A 16,851-nucleotide genomic window follows, 5' to 3' on the forward strand; every position below is an offset into this window, starting at 1 on the left:
TTCAATCATCCTTATGTACCACGTCACCCTCTCCTCTAGGAGCAGAGATGATAACCCCACATTTTCTGCATATAACATTGCTTTGCAACATTTGCAGCCCTGCAAACTAGCTGTGAAGCAATCTGCCTCTCACGTCTCTCTGCCTTTCACTGAGCCGTTACAGGGAAGAGCTGTTTGGGTACCAGCTGCAAACAGATTGTGTTTTCTGTTGCTGTTTCCCCGGTAATCAGACAGCTACACTAATAATCATGTCCTTACAACCCTGGCTCCTGCTTATCACAGTCGTCTTTGAGAATGAAAGCACGCTTTGCCCTGTGCGCTCAGCCATCCGTCACTTTGCAGTCCTGAATGATTAATGTCTACCTACCAGAGCCTGCACACAGCTCTCCGTGGGAGGCCACAAAGCTGGTTATACGACGTTTTGGGCTCACTGGAAGACAGGCATGAATGAACCAAGGTGACAACTACCAGGGAGGTCGAGGATGCTATGAGAAAGTCCAAGAGGGACCAAACTGCCTAGGTGATGTATAAAGGGTGCTTAGATTACCCTTTATCTAGACTTCCTCGTGTTATGATAAAAATCGTGTTTATGGGCAGAGAGGAAACGCACCTTACATATGTAACCAAAGATTGGAATTTATTGTTAGTACAATGAAAATCCTAGTCTAATCCAAGAATCATCATTAGTCTAGATCTAATTAGTACAGAAGAATAAAGAATAATAACATAAAATACTTATATAAAGAAAAAGTCATAATAGTAATAATACAATTTTAAGTGTCACATATACACATACACACACAGAGTTCTTAGTTTCTACCCTTCTTCCTGGTTTTACGCCCACTCTTGAACTGTTCCTCTGGGTCAAAAGGTTGGAGTTTTCAACAAGTCTTTAGAGAGGTCTGCTTACCTTGTCCATAAATCATTTACTACAAGCAAGACGCTTGCGAAGACCACAGAAACACACATTAACTGCATTCCTGGTCTCCTGCGATTACCCTAGGCTGTATACAAAAGCGCAGTCCCCAAATTCCCATTAGAGCTCTCCCCCAAAATTATGTAAGAGTTCAGAGAAGAGCTGCCTCTCAAAATGCCTTAAGGGCTCACAGAAAGGCTGCCCATGTTGTCCACCACCCCTGATTCATAGATGGTCAGTCAAATCCCAGCAGCTCTGTCTGTAGCAACAGATCTATTGTCTCCTCAGGAGTGTTAATGGTACTAACGAGAGCCTGTATTTAAGTAGCCATGGTTGTGTCACTCCTATTATACTTATGGGAACAACTTAACCTGTCACCACAAATGCAAAGGCTGCATCCAGAATCCAGGTGACTCCTTTGTGTTACACTAATTCAAATACGGACTCCTAGTCTTGTTCGGGCTGGCAGGGACTGCAGAAGGTCTCTAGCCCAGTCTCCTGCTCCAAGTAGGACCAACACTGAATTCAGATCTAGTTGCTCAGGGCTTTGTCCAGCTGGGCCTTGACTCTTCACTTGCTCTCCCATGCTTTTCATCTCTATAGTGCCTTCCTCACAAGTGGCTTTCCTTCTTGTAAATGTGAGTAAATGTTTTACCATGGCCGCATAAACAGCTATAGCCCAGTTTTCACCCCTTTTCAGATACTTTAGAAACAGCTTATGACTGCTTAATGTTCTGGAGTAGCAGAGTATAGGTTTTCTCCATTAATTCGTGCTAATATTCCCAAGACAGTAGTGCATATTAGCATATTAGATTATAAACATTTCAAGGGAACAATTTGCCTCAGTGGTGTCTGTGTACAACGCCAACCGTAACGGCCCCATTTTTGTTTGGCATTAAGCACAAGTGTAGCCAAAATAACATGTAATCATGACTATAAGACTGAAGTAAGAGTAAGAGGCAGTTTTTCCTGTCCCTCAGGGTCTGCCTTGTAGGATCATGTGGCTGAAACAACCCAGATTCTGCTGGTTCCCTGGATGGGCTTATTCACTATCTTGGGTGCCTAAAAACCCGTTGTGTTATGAGCTAGTAGCAGTTGAAATGAGAAGAGCGTTTCTGAGCCTGCTGTTTAAACAAAATAAAGGGTTTGAGCAGACTTCACCATGTAAAGACTGGATGTAGGAATAAACCAATTTCCTACAGAGACTTAACTGAAGTAGAGCAGGCCAGACAGCTTCCCAGTAAACATGAGGTAGAACTAATGTCTCTGTGCATCTGTCCAGAAACACACACTCCATCACACTTAAATGGAAAACTCTGCATAGCATGGCCACAGGCTAAGGACAGACACAAGGCCAGGTTTTGCAGCTCACCTGCTATGTGACAGCTTGTTAAGACACCATAACTTCGAGACAGGCATGAGCCTCTGTACTATCTCTGTGGCTGCATGAAGTTTGGTGAGCTCAGGAACACCTCCATCATCACCTCCAAGAAATCCACTCAAGGCCCAGACAAAGAGAGACACTGCTTATCTTCTGCAGCTCAGGGCTGCAGGATTATTTTGTTTCCATAACTTATTGGGTCCTGGAATTTGTAAGATCTAAAGGAGCACAGGGAAATAATGGCAAATGTTCAAACTCATTTCTTACAAGAAATAGAATAGTTATTCAATGGTTAGACCTTTGCTCCTGATATCAACATAGCGTGGATTTAAGTAACAAAGACAGGCCAAAATCATCTTGAAATTACCCAACAGCAATCACCGCAGACTGCATTTGAGAATCTACTTACCGAACAGGCTCCCAAAATCCTCCCTTTCACTGAAATAGCATCAGGTCCCTTGTAGGGTCATGTTAGCAGATCTGTCATACCTGACTGACCTGTTTGTGTTTGGGAAGCCTGACAAGGCCACATCTTGCAAAGTCATATTCTTCTAGGAACTGCTTCAAAGAGCCACTATTCAAAGGAGAGAATTGCTGCAAGACAACACGGCAGAATTTGCGTTCTAGATTTCTCTCTCCTTCCCTCTCTCTCTCTCTCCATCCCTCTTCCTCAGGAAAGCAGACACTAATCATTGCCTGTAACAGCTCTAGGTGATTAATTTAAGTGATTTAGCACCTGGGGATTCACCTTCACACAGAGATCGATGGTTTGGATGTTTCCTACATTATCACCCTTACAGCAATTACCTCCCACAGATACTTGCTCTTGTGCTAATGAGCCAGAAGGCATTAGCATCCACATCCACCATCTACATGTTTTACAGCTGCAGGAGGGCTCTTCCTTGGTGACCAAATCTGGGTAGAAAAATTTATCACACAAATGGAAAAGCCTTTTCTGCAGACATTTTGGGAATGCAAAAAATCAGATAAAATAAAATAAAGTTGAATTGTATTTTTTATTAGCCTTAGGAACAGAAGCATATCATGAGTATGAAGTCAGGCCCAAGGAGAATACAGTAAGGCTCCCAGTAATGTGAACAGAGCTGGTCAGTGCAAGCAGTCCAGGAAGGAGGAGCAGACAGATAGAACTAGCAAAGTGATATAATTTGCACCAATTTTCTGGGTAGGCTAAAAGAGCAACGTTCAGTCCCAATGTGGACTGTGCCCGGATTTAACTGCTTAACATAGTGCTAAGAAATTGAATCAAAACGTATTTTAGTAATTCTGACTAGTTAATTACTCATTATTAATTGCTGCGCTAGCCCCTCCTTTCTTTTTCCCCCTATCTGCATTCAGCTGAGTCCTAGCTCAGTGATGTTAGCTTTTATACCACCACTCAACAGTTTGGCCCATACTATCCCATAAGTTGTTGTGCTGAAATATGGATGAATTTAATCCATTAGGCCAAATATTCCTCTCATTTACAATAATACAAATGCACCATCAAGAGGCATAAATCATAGTGTGGGATGAGGGACACTCCAGTAGCAAGTTCACCTTGTTTCATCTCATTCCTGTGTAGAGCACAATGAACATCTGTCCTAAACCTCCAAAGACGTGTCAGCATCTTGCAGCTTGTCTGTGCCTCCTACTGCAGCAGGTAACATCATCAAGCGCTATGACAATGAAGATATAAGCTATTGCAAGATGCTTATTATGCACTGTGCTGCACTGGACACTACAGGCATGGACTGTTTTTCCTCATTTGGAAAGTCAGGTGCTGGTTTCCGTTTAGAGAAGAACAGCAGATTAAGCTAACAGTGGCATGATACACTTGGAGAAGATGCTCTTCCTGTCTTGTGGCACCAGTAATCTAGTGCCTTTGCTCCATGGGCCCTCTCCAGCAGATGAGTGCAAAGTGGAGAGAGACAATTTCTACAAGGGCTGGCTCTGAAATTCCCTGTGATCCATATGTTCTCCTTTTATTCAAGCCCAAATCTAATGTCATAGCCATGGATTGTTCCCTTTGGAAATACTAGGTTTATTTGTATAATCACAGAATCCCAGAATTGCTGAGGTGGAAAGGGGCCTCTGAAGATATCTGGTACAACCCTCCTACTCAAAGCAGCTAGAGCAGGGTGTCCGGGACCACGTCTGGTCAGGGTATGAATATCTCCAAGGATGGAGACTCTACAGCCTCTCTGGGCAACCCCTTCACATTTTTTTTTACCATCCTTATAGTAAAAAAAAAAAGCCCCCTATTATGTTTAAATGGAATTTCTTGTATTTCAGTTTGTGCCTTTTGTTCTGTCACCAGACACCACTGAGAAGGGTCTGGCTCCCACCACCTTCTTTCTTTACTGTGCCCACTAGGTATTTATGCACATGCATAACATCCCCCTGAACCTTCTCTCCTCCAGGCTCAACAGTCCCAGCTCTCTCCTCCTCTCCTCATGTATCAGATGTTCCCATTCCTTACTCCTCATCATGGCCCTTCTCTGGCCTTTCCCCAGTATGTCCCTGTCTCTCTTGTACTGGGGATCCCAGCACTGGACACACCACTCCAGACGCAGCCTCTTTGCCACATTGGCAGTCATACGACCTAAATCTCCAATGTGAAACAGGAGCCTGCTGCAATACAATCCAAGTACGAGATCTATACAAGCAATGCTGCTATTACAGATTTTTTTTTCCTTATACTTTCAAATGGGAGGTAGTATCAGCTCCCACACAGAGTCCATATAGTCCAAGGTAGCCAGATTAGTTGTCTATGTCAGAATAGTTTCTCTCTCTGGCACTTCCACTCTCTTAGAAACCAAGCAACACCCTCTTGCCCCAGCCAGAGCTGGAACACACAACCGTAGTGCTAGGAAAGGACAGCTTGTCTGAATCCATGTCAAGTCTTAAAGCCAAGAATTTCCATTAATAGCCACTATGTAAGTAGCATAGTACACTGACTTCATCCATGAGAACATTATCTTCCTTTCCTTCAATGATCAACATTTCCCAGCAGTAAAATGCTGGAGCCAAGGTTAGTCCTAATACAAGCAGCAACTAGTTTTTTATACATATTTCAGTGGCTGAACTTGAGCCTTCAACTGACACACTGATTGCAAGCCTTACAGAGCTTGTGTTTTCTGCCTTTTAATCAAAGAACAGTTTTCCTGGTTCTGAAGACCCTAGAAATGTAGCTTCTTTCCTGAAAAACTTCTTTTTTTTTAATTTAATAACTGAGCTAAAAATATTTCCTTCTCTCAGTTCTAAATGTTTTGCTTTCTGTTTAATTGGATATTGCTTTGTCCTGGGAGAGTGAGAAAGCACAACAGGGAAGAGCTTATTTACCTCTTCTATACTGCTCGTTATTTGGAACACTTCCAGCACAATTCCCTCATTTGTTCCTTTCAAAAGTCACTGCTTTTGCAAAGGGGCAAACAGAACTGAAGACATTGCCCTAGGTGAGAAAGATGCAGTGATTTGGTCACAGCATGATTATAGACACAAGCCCATTTTCAGCTACTGAAATATTTTGTTTGCTGTCAACCAAACAGTTGATGCGCACTGAGCAGGCTCTTGCATTTTCCTGCAGGATGTTTAATTTCTTTCCTCCTCTTAGACATTCACAGACAAGACCCAGGCACATGTTAGCAGCCAAGTCCTGAGCGATCAAACATCCATGACTCTGGTCCAGATTTATAAAGATCATTTATATGCCTATATATGAAAAATCAGGGTTTTTTTCTCCAAGATTTTTTTCCTGATATCTCACTTTCCTAGGGTTGTTATGAAAAGTTCAGCACATGAGCTCTCTTCAAATTCGCCTGGGTATGCCTCTGCACTACCTGGATCCCTTTAAATTGTGGTCTTCTAGTCTATATTATTGATTGCTCAATTAATTACTCTAAAAGGCTTTTTTGCTTGCAAAAGGGGAGGACAGGGTTCAACGACTCTTTGGCTTGTCGGTACATGCTGGATAAATTGAGATGATAAAATATGCTGGCAAAGACCACTCCAAAAATAATGAAATTGTTGATCCTAATTGCTAACAGAGATGTTATCCGATGCAGCACAGAAAACGTATGTGAGATTGCTCGGGTGTATTTATCTCTATTGTTGAAGCTGTTGTTCTCTTTTCTGTTCCATGAGAACTCCTGTCTTCACCATCAGAAAATGAAGCATTTACAAACATTTTGTTTGTTTGCTTTAATGCAGGCCCGTAACCAAATATAGTGTGCATGTAACACTGGCTGTGTCTCACTGCACAGGACATATCAGGCCAGTTTGTTCATTTTTTAAGTGAGCCACATACACAGCAAGAGCAGATGAAGGTTATCATGATAATCCAGTTTCACCTGCTGTATAATACAGACTGGTGAACTCTATCAAGTAATTTCTGCATCAAGGCAATAGTTTTTTCCTGAGAGACACAGCACTTGGTAGTTGGTCTCCGTCTAATCACCGCAAGTCATTCCAAATTCACTGCAGCCAGTTACTTATTCTAATGGTTAATTATTCTCACTTTTCATGTGGACATTTCTCTCTCTTTCATCAATACTGATGGAGTGAAATACAAAAATCCACATTCTCTGTCGCTACACATCCAGGATCAGTTTCTGACCACAGCATCATCATCATCATCAAAAGAAAGAGACAAGATCTTTATGGAACATCAAATATTAAATTGGGAAGCTTTCAGAATTCTTCCGTAAGTAGCAGTGTGCAGAAATCATATCATATGGACAATTGTTCCATACCTGATATCACTTGAGACTTTCCTGAAAGGGAACAACAGTAAAAATTGCCCAATGCTCCATCCTAAATGAGGAATCACTGTTGCTTGTGCCCCATAGCAACAGAGGCCACCTAAAATTGGCACAAAGATCCACCTCCCCTTTACGGCTAGGATGCACTAGATGAATAATTTTGTGTGTGAAATTCTGTTCTCCCCGAGTCAGGAGAAGTTATGCTGTTGACTTTTGTATCCTAACACCTTGCCCTTCAGTTCCACAATGGTGAGAAGGCAAACACCACTCCAAAAATAATTAAATTGTTGATCCTGTTGATGGTGAGGTGGGTGTTGTCTGAACAGCTAATGCCAATCGATCATACATTGCTCTGCTCTAATGCATTCCCTAAGCACTTTCCTTCTGCTTATTCTGCGCTGTAATCTTTTGGGCATGGCATAGTTGGGTATTTGATGAAGGTTCATATTTCACTCAGCACATACTTTTGTCAAAAAAGCTTTTATTGCAATGCAAAATATCTTCTGTATATGACATCTCTCTTTCCCCGCCTTAAATTTAATGAGTAAGTCTTTCTGGTTTTGTACATTGTGATTGTTGTGTGTATGTATGAATATATATACATATCTATTAATCTATAGATATCATATCAATACAATTGTATATAAATCTGAACCTATGTAATTTTATATATATATATACACATAGTACTAGGTATATGTATGTGTGTGTGTGTGTGTGTGTGTGTGTGTATATATACACATAATATATATGCATTATATACACATATACCCACACGCATACATATTGTATAATCATAAACATCTGTCAGTTGCCAAGGGACTTTTCTTTAACAAAATAGACTCCGTCGGTGGATGTTACTTCTGTAGTGCAATTTTACAAGAAGTTAACATTTCCATATTCAATAGAAAAGAAACAATATACATTTGAAAACGTGCCATAGGATTTTTAATGAAAAAATTAGAAAAGTGCATTATTTTACAACACTACAGTAAATGATTCTTTTTTTTCTCTGTAAAGACATTGTAAAATATATACAGGGTTGCTTAGTGCATTCATTACAAAAGAAAGATGCAATCCCTTGCATAAATTACATATTGTACAGGGGTTCGCTGTCTACTTGGACTTGTAAACATTTGTGTGATACAGTTTTCATTCTTTATGTAAGCTGCAATACATCTTATTTTCATCTGACTGTTGTTGCATTCTAACTCCAGTACGGCATTCTAAGGCCATGCGTGAAGGCAACCTCTCCAGCTATGGAGAAGGCCAGAAAAAGAAAAAAAAAACACAAAGCAGTCTTTAATTTGGTTCTCTGTAATCAAGTTATCTCTGGTTTAACAAATTGCATCTTGATGCTTATGACCTGCTCTTTCTCCATTGCTAGGACCAGCTCAACAACCGTGTTGAAGTTAAATGGTCTGAAATGAGCAAAGAAAACAGCCTCCAGGAGGTAAATTCTCTGTGCAGTCCATGGCCAAGCAGCTAGCCTGCTCCTCTTTCTAGATGACCATACTCCTAATTCCCTGTGTGCTGCACAGAAAATGTATCAACCAGGGCAGAAATTTAGAGAGTTTTGCTCTATCTCAAGCTGTTGAGGGCCTTTAGAATGCCGTCGATATACCATCGGTAAGTCCTCTTATGCACATTCAAAGAAGTACAAAAATGCACCAAAAAGTGTCAAGAGATCCAAAAGAGACATAGCATCAACACACACTCACAAACACACACATACACGCACGCTTCTATCTACCTGAGCAGGAAGGCTCAGTCTCCAAAGTAGGAATCACAATTTAATTTCAACATGTATGTGTGTTTGGAAGAAATTCAAGAATTTCCATATAAACTCCTTAGGTCCCAAATTGAACACTTTTATCCCTGTTTCTCATAGATGAACAGTTTGTTGAAGTAAGAAATTGCACCTTGAAGAGACAGTATCCACATTCTTTTGGCCTACTGGAAACAACTTTTAAGCCCCCCTCCCATTCCCCATTGACCTATCCAGCTCCAAATAATTCCTGTGCTGTTATATCACTAGCATCAACATTTTTAGTCAATATTCCTCAATGGTAACAAACAGCCACACAAATCTTAACAAGCCAAGGAAAGAGGAAAACGAAAAAAAATTTTTTCCATATTTCACTCCCGACCTTGCAAAAAAGGAACAGCTGGATTACTGGTTGTATAGTATATTATAGGAAATTTACATTCTGAAGAAGAAATACAGATTAGACTTGCTTTCTAAAGAATGAATCAATCTCTCATCATTTCTGCTTATTATTTAATTGTTAAAAAATTGTAGTAGATAGATTTTTTTCTGTAGCATGTACTAGTCTCTTTTCATGCAGGGTTAAATCCAACGGTACTCATACACCCAAACTAACTTCAGGTGGGTTAACCAAATTAGCTAATCTTAAAATCTAAAAAAGAGGTCCCCAGAGTGGTACCCAGGAAATGACTTAACAATGAAGTCAACTGCTAGAGTCATGGAGCATCAGAAATCTTTGTAACGTGGACACTTGGGTCCCTCTCTTGTTGTGTAGATAGCCTGCTGTTCCACCAGTAAATGAATAATATTCCTGCATTAACAACGTATACAGAAAGTCTTTGCCATAATATAAATGCAGCTGAGCAGTCAAAAAAGAAGAAAAGCTGTCATGAAGAAAACACTAAGTTATGTTGAGAACACCAGCAAATTCTTGGTGGCAAACACCGAGATTTTGCGGTACCAGTCTTCCCAGGAGAATACAATGGGCATGGTATCAAGGATGAAGTGAAATTTCCTATTGTTACCTCTGACTGCTGTATTTCTTCACGCTGGAAATTGAAAGGATATGCTAAAAAGGAACAACGTTGATATCGATCTTTGCTGTAAAAATGCGTGTGACAGGGAGGAATTCTACAAGACAAGAGAAGTCCTCTGAGGTGGAAAGACATGTCATTGTGAAGCGACTGGGGCTTAGATGTTGAAGAAAATTAAATGAGTAAAGATAAAAAAACAAAAAGACTAACTATGCCCTCGAAAAAGGAACTCACAGAGGTACTATGTCTTCACTTCTGTGTGTATGCCTGGCCAATCTTTGGGCAAAATGACAACTTCCCAAGGCAGACAGAAGAACTGGGCCGCATTCTGGTAGCTATGAGCAAAATGAATAGCTGTGAGCTGTCCCACAGATCCATCTGGATGACTTGCACAAAGAGGATATGAGAATCTGCTCCACTGCTGCATGCTGAATGAGAAACTGATTCATTCACATCGCCATTCACAGAAGGCTCTCGGAAGAGCAGCTTTGAATCAGAGGGATCAGGGAAACACATTAAGTTGTTTAAAGGAAACATAAGCAATGGATATGGAGCTGTCTGTCAATATGGAAGAGAAAGTCTGGCTTCTTAGTGACTTGAGTAGATTTGGTTTTGGTTCTTCCCAGCAAAGGCAATGCCTCCAGAGCAGTCACATTATACCTATTCCAAGGACTCCCCTGAGTTATTGAAATCCAAGCTCAAATGGAAAAATAATAAAACCAAAAATAAAAGAAAGGTGCCAACCAATCTGGCTCCTCTTCTTTTTTGAAGTAAAGAATGCCTGACAGTTGTCTTTTTTTTTTCCTTTTTTTCCTACAGAATCTTGCAACTCATTTTTCTAAATTGAACACGTACAAGTAAAACTCACTACACACTAGTTTCATGGTCCTGGACAGACACTTTCTAGTAAATCTTTTGCAACACACCTGTGAAGAGGGAAAGTGATGTTACTCATATTTTATGAAAGAAATGCAGATGACTCCTGACTCCAGCCTTGGTCCCTAACAAGAGTGCTGTGCCAAGCTCTTGCCCAGCACGCAGTCCAAAGGCAAGTGTCAGAAACTACCCCTGCCCTTCGCTACCCTCACTCAGAGGCAAAGCAGAAATTCACCTTTTTGGTCTGCCTTTTTTAACCTGGCTCCGACAGGGTTTGGGAGAAGGGTATATCAATAGCATGTGCTCCCTCAGCAATTCAGGCTGTGACAGAGAAAGGTGGCTGCACCTTCCTCATTGAGCCTCTTGCTCAGTACCATCTGGATCATATCGTCTATCTATGATACAGTACTAGTTCTTTCAAGTAACAAGTAACACAAAATCAGGTCCAAAGCCTACCTCCACAAAGACATTTAAGCACCTACTTAATTCAGTGGAAACTAAGGTCCTTACTCCTTTTATTGGACCTTGCCTCAACTCCTTTCCTCAGAAATTCCCATTATGAGAGCCACTCAACTTGCCAAGATGATGCTTGTCATTAGTACAGCTGTGGCATGACCCCTCCTGTCAGCAGGAGTATCACCAAGCAGGCCCTTTGGAAATCATTGTATTCGTTTCAGACTTCAGCCTCTGAGAAGGCCAAAAGCTTTTACACACTCTACTTCAGCTAATCTAATAAAATACTCTTATCAGATTAATCAGTCTGTTAACAATAATTTTAATAAAGGAGATGCATACCAGTATTGCAGGGAGAGCCAACAATAACAAATTATTCTTATTTCTCTAAAGCTCAATTTTGATTATTGGTCTACATGTAGGAACTGTCCAAACACTGTTAGTACAAAGATGTTTCTTTGCCATATTGTGACCTCCTACACCCAGCTGGAGCAGCTCAGCATTTCCCACACATTTCTACAGCACAACTCTTTGGAGGTACCATCAAGCTGAGTAAGGATACCATGGTCCAGGTCTCTCAGAGCCACAGTGGTTAGACTGTGGGTTTGCAGCAGGAGCTAGGAGAGATGGCGTAACTGACCTCTACCAGGACAAGAAGAGCGAAAAGACCTCTAGAAGAGACATTTTTCCCTGTTTCCTGCTTTCCCTCAAGACTGGAAATGTGGTTGCACCAACAATCCACCCCACCATGAACCAGCCATGCTCCATCCTTCTTGCACCTCCTGTTGCTTCTGCTGTGGGAGGAAGATGGCAGAGAATTAGCAGATAGACTAAACCAGGAAGACCCACAGCTCTTCCTTCAATTTGAAATCATACCACAAACTTTGCCAATGATCTACAGAGAATGAGTAAACCATTATGTTGCTTTGTTTGCTCATTCGCTTTGTGCTGCCATTTCTGCTGGTGCCTAGGACTTCTCCCAAGGAAGCATAATTCCAAATTCTCCTCCTGGGCTGAAACATTGCATCTTGGCTAAGGTAGAAATGGATCTCACATGTGCAGGTTTGTGCACTTTACATTTCCTGTTTGATTCCCCAGGTATTGTTTTTAATCAATCTGTAGATTTCTTTTGGCAGTAGTAATTAGAGTGGAACATTTTCTTCCCCAGGGTGCAGTTCTTTAATATAAGGCTTTTCATTAAAACATGATGGGGGAAAGTACAGAATGTGGTGATCTCGGACTTGAACATACGTCTACGAAATGGCTAACGAGTTAATGTCAGGGCAGGAAATGGGGAGAGTGTATGGAGAAAGCCGGAGGGCCACTGTCTGTGAAACGGATCTTTCTTCTAGCCTCCAGTATAGTGCTCTGGATAGAGCAATTACTGCAAGCTGTTCCACAGACCAGATAAACAGTGAATCAAAGCCAGGCTAGTGGTATCAGAACTCGCGCATGACGGAGATGCATTACAGAGCATAGTTTCAATTATTATATTTGCTAGCTCCATTTGTGAATTAGCCACCTATGATAAATTTTATCACGCTGCTGTTTGCTCTGCATTTCTCAAAGTGAACCAAAGATGACACAGCTTGGAACTGTGAATATTAATTACCAACAAAATTGCAGCATTAATCTTTCCTTTCCTTTCCCTTTCCCTTTTTTTTTTTCCCTGATCTGTTGTGGGTGTTGATATATGGCAGCATTCCTTACATGGCCAAGAAGCAAGGTTGGGGGAAGGCTCTGGGACATTTGTTAATTACAATATTCACAGAAGAAGAGACAACTGAAGGCTGAAGGCTCCAAGGATAATATTTCCAGCCTAAAATTAGCTGAGTAGCTTTGGTTGCCTGGATTCCATAAAGCAAAATACAGTAGCATGAGTTATACAGGTTGACTGTTGTCTTCAGGTTTTTCTGATCCACTGTTATATTTAGTAAAGTTTGTTCACAGCAATCACTAGCTGGAGGTAACATTATAATATCTAATTGTATATATATATATGTATTTACTGTATAGTAAATAAATACAGGTCCACACTCCAGTTTCCGTAAGACGGATATAAATTGGGACTCATTGCATCGCACCAAAATCAGATAAAAAACAGAAAACTGCACAAACAAAAATTAGCCCTACAGTACTAACTTTTTGTTATTTTAGTGCCCTACATTTCTCCTTAGCTTATCCACTCACAGTAGTATAAAGTCACTGGTTTCAGAGAATACTATAGCAAGGTCCGGCTTACCAGCTGCAACATCCACCTAGGGTATGTGCACACCCAACCATCATGCACCTCTGTGCCTGCTTTCTCCAGCGCACACAGAAAGTGACTTCTGTGAACTGAATGCAGCACCCAGTGTAAAGGGGCCACAAATGCTAGAAGCTCTTTTATTTGAAGCTTTATGCTGGAGTTTTCCCTAGAGGAATACTGATGTACATGTACACGACTTGGAAATTTGTGCAAAGGATACCACAACACTGACCGAGAATCAATCAGGCATTTTGGAGAAGCTTCTTCGCAGAAAATTAAAAATAGGAACAATCACCAAACAATTTCCAAGGAAATGAAAGACTTAGGACCGGTCTGGACAAAGTTAGCTCCAGTAAAGCTTCCATTGACCTCAGAGGAAGATCCTGGCACTCCAGGCTCTAGACTAGCTAAGTACTTAAGAGTTTCCTTACACGCTACTGAGCCCTTTTACTTAGGACCACCACTAAAGGAAATAACGTCCCTAGCATAATGTATCACTGCGATCAGCACTGCTCAGGATGGGCTGGCTGAATTAAGTCTTAGTTTCCATGAAGGGAGCAGCAAAAAATCTGCCTGGATGATCAGGAACTCCACGCATTTCTGCATCAGCAGTAACCAGTGCAATGTTGTGAGTGAAGGGCTGAGCAATGCACAGCAGGCCAGGGCCTTTAAAACATGCAACCCAGGGGGTCTGCAGGACTCCACACTTCCCTATGGAGCCCCATTTCATCGCCTTTAACCCTTTCCTGTCCTATCAGCTCACCTGTTCCTGACACACTCAGAGGTGGGCTGGAAAGTGGGTATGGTGAGCAGGAAGCGTCTGCAAGTTAATTTCTGATCAGGTGAACAAGGATAAGCATAGACCATGTCTGAGCAAAGGATATCTCCCAGACTAATTCTATCTGGATCAAAACACAAGTCTTTTTCAGAACTATCTCATTGTGGTTTCAGTTGGAAATAACATAACTACTCCAGCTGTTGAGCAGGATTTCATTCTTTCTGTCTTTCTTTTTGCCTTGCTACTACTTCTTCAGGTGAAAATCCCTCTGCTGTGTTCGTTATCTACATCCTAAATAACTGCAAACTGCATTTTGGCAATGGGTACCATCAGTTTTCATGGCTTTAATTCAGTCTCTGAGTTCAGATTAACTAGCATAAAAGTCCCAGAGCACCTTCCATCTGTAATCAATTTTTCCTCATCCAATGTCATTATTCTATTTGGTTCAATCTCAGTGTATCATTACGATGGCTAACCCTTTTCATATTACTTATCTTGCTAAAGCTCCTAAAAGAAAGTTTGATCTTAAAGTCAGATGACAGGCAGGCTGGTCAAACAGACAATGTTTCTTTTTCAGTTCTGTGAGTACTATACACCTTTAGTTGGGAAAAGTAGTGATAGTGTGACTTTCATTGTAATTAGCACAATATTCCAGTTAATAAGTGTGTCTTGTTGAAATATGCATTAAAAAGTCCGTAACATTAGTTTAATGGACACACTCCAATACATCTCCGTGGTCTAGCTTCCTCATAAAGATTTTCAATGACTATCTTAATTAGATCCTAATATTAACAGGAATATTAAAAAAAAGCTAAATGAGAGTATAAACTTCAGTAAAGGCTACTTCCACCCAAGCCTCTGCCCTCCAGTCTGCGTGGACCAGATCATTCTGGAACATTCTCATTCTCCATCTTGGTTCCATTCATTGCTCTTTTTTAAGCTTTTAGCAACAAACGATACCTTTTTCCTAACAAAGGCTTTCAAATCTGTCAGAGTGAAAAAGAAATTACCTTGCTTGGGTTTGAGTCACGATACTCTTGATTACTGTCCAGGCATTCCTTCAGTCAAAGCACTAGGAAACAAATGAGAGGACCTACAACACAGGAAATTAACTTGGTCACTTCCCTCTTTTCTGATATTGCTGATTTTGTTCTAATGAGCTGTTAGAGAGGAGTCTAAACAGAAGAAAGTCTATTGCTCAAGTTGGCTGTACATCTTTCCCATTCATTAGCAACCCAGAGGCAATTGTGGAGCCTTGAAGTAACATCCAAACATGCCTTCTAGAGCTGTCTCATTAAAGTCAACCCTGTAAAGCATATATATGTGCAAACTTCTGGCAAAGCAGCCCTAGCTAGAGCAGTTAGGTTCGTCCTTACATGGCAATCAAGCACTAAGCGTAGAGTTGTGCTTGCATTGTTCTATTAAGTTTCCTCTTTCATTTTCCATATCACAGCATGCTCAGTCAAAGCTATTTTGGTGCTTCAGTGATTAAACTGATTTTTTCCTTTGATGATAATATGAAATATGATAGGATAATAGCGTTGTTATATAATCAAAGTCGACAGCAGGGAGCTAAATTTGTGTTGTTTTGATGAAGAGCACATTAGTGTGACACAAATAGACTAATCTGATTTATTATTATTATTTCTAATGCTTAATAATAGGGAAGAGTAGGGGAAACGAGACTCTGGAGAATGAAAATGCATCACAAAGTGATTGCGAAAGTCAGCGTGCTATTGAAACACATCAGGTGCTTTGGACATTAGGAAGTCTTGTCGTAAGCAACACCAATAGTACCTGCTTCTGGCTGAATTTCAAAAGAACAAGTAGAGAGCAAGAGAGTCTGTTTCAAGAGAAATAACATCTTACGTGGAATAAAACTAATAATGTAGCAGACAGACTATTCTGTGAAAAGCAGAGTTGTGGGAAGAAACTCAGCGTTTATGTAGGGCAACAAATAGCTAGAGATACAGCAGACAAATCAGCTCATCGTTCATCAACTGATTTTGCATGTTTTACTGAAAAGATGGGATTAATCTTAGGGCAAAAGCTTCTCTTTCACAATATTCTGCCTGTTCCAACTCCAGACAGCCCAAGTCATTCATTTATATAGCATCAGGTAAGAAGCATAAAAAATAAAAAAAGAAGAAGAAAGGCATTTTCAGCATATTTTGCCTGGTTTACTCATCTGTACACGAGAGTTCTTATATTGTGGCTGCTCACAAAGCAAAGTCCTGAAAGAATTCATGCAAAAGTCTGAACGCATGAAGCCTCACAAAGGACTTGTCTGGCCACTTTACAATCGCATGTGTACCAAAAAAACTAATTGAACAGAATCACAGGTTCTTCACGTATAAAATAAAAATAAATAAAATATTTAAAAATTCTAAGGAATGCAGATACATTTTACCGAAGCACTTTCCCACATACACACTTTTCATAGCTTTTAAACTCAGAAGTATCACTAAGGGCATCTACTCTGGTTCCTTCATACCGACATGCATAGATTTTTTTTGACCACATCCATAAACTTTGACTAAGCTAAAGTAAAATTTTTAGGCAGCTATTGGGTTTTAATGCAAAGACTTTATTTGACAGATACCTAGATAAGCTAGGTAAGTTGCTCCCCTGGTTAAA

The 16,851-nt window shown here is 40.6% G+C and overlaps 1 protein-coding gene across 2 annotated transcripts in view; it reads right to left on the reverse strand.

Annotated features, from left to right (window-relative positions):
- Positions 1–7,556: 7,556 nt before the first annotated feature.
- The window catches only part of KCNK9 (potassium two pore domain channel subfamily K member 9), a 102,084-nt gene continuing 92,789 nt past the window's right edge, over positions 7,557–16,851 (reverse strand). Inside the window, exons 3-4 of one of the 2 annotated variants that reach the window (XR_695915.2) lie at positions 15,225–15,307; positions 7,557–11,982 (exon numbers count right to left, since the gene is read on the reverse strand). The gene's annotated coding sequence lies outside the window, so the exon portion shown is untranslated. Of the gene's footprint in view, positions 15,308–16,851 lie in introns of both variants that reach the window. The other variant, XR_695917.2, reaches the window with a different exon arrangement.

This window comes from Struthio camelus, chromosome 2 (assembly GCF_040807025.1).
Source record: "Struthio camelus isolate bStrCam1 chromosome 2, bStrCam1.hap1, whole genome shotgun sequence".
In the NCBI taxonomy this organism is placed as follows: domain Eukaryota; kingdom Metazoa; phylum Chordata; class Aves; order Struthioniformes; family Struthionidae; genus Struthio; species Struthio camelus.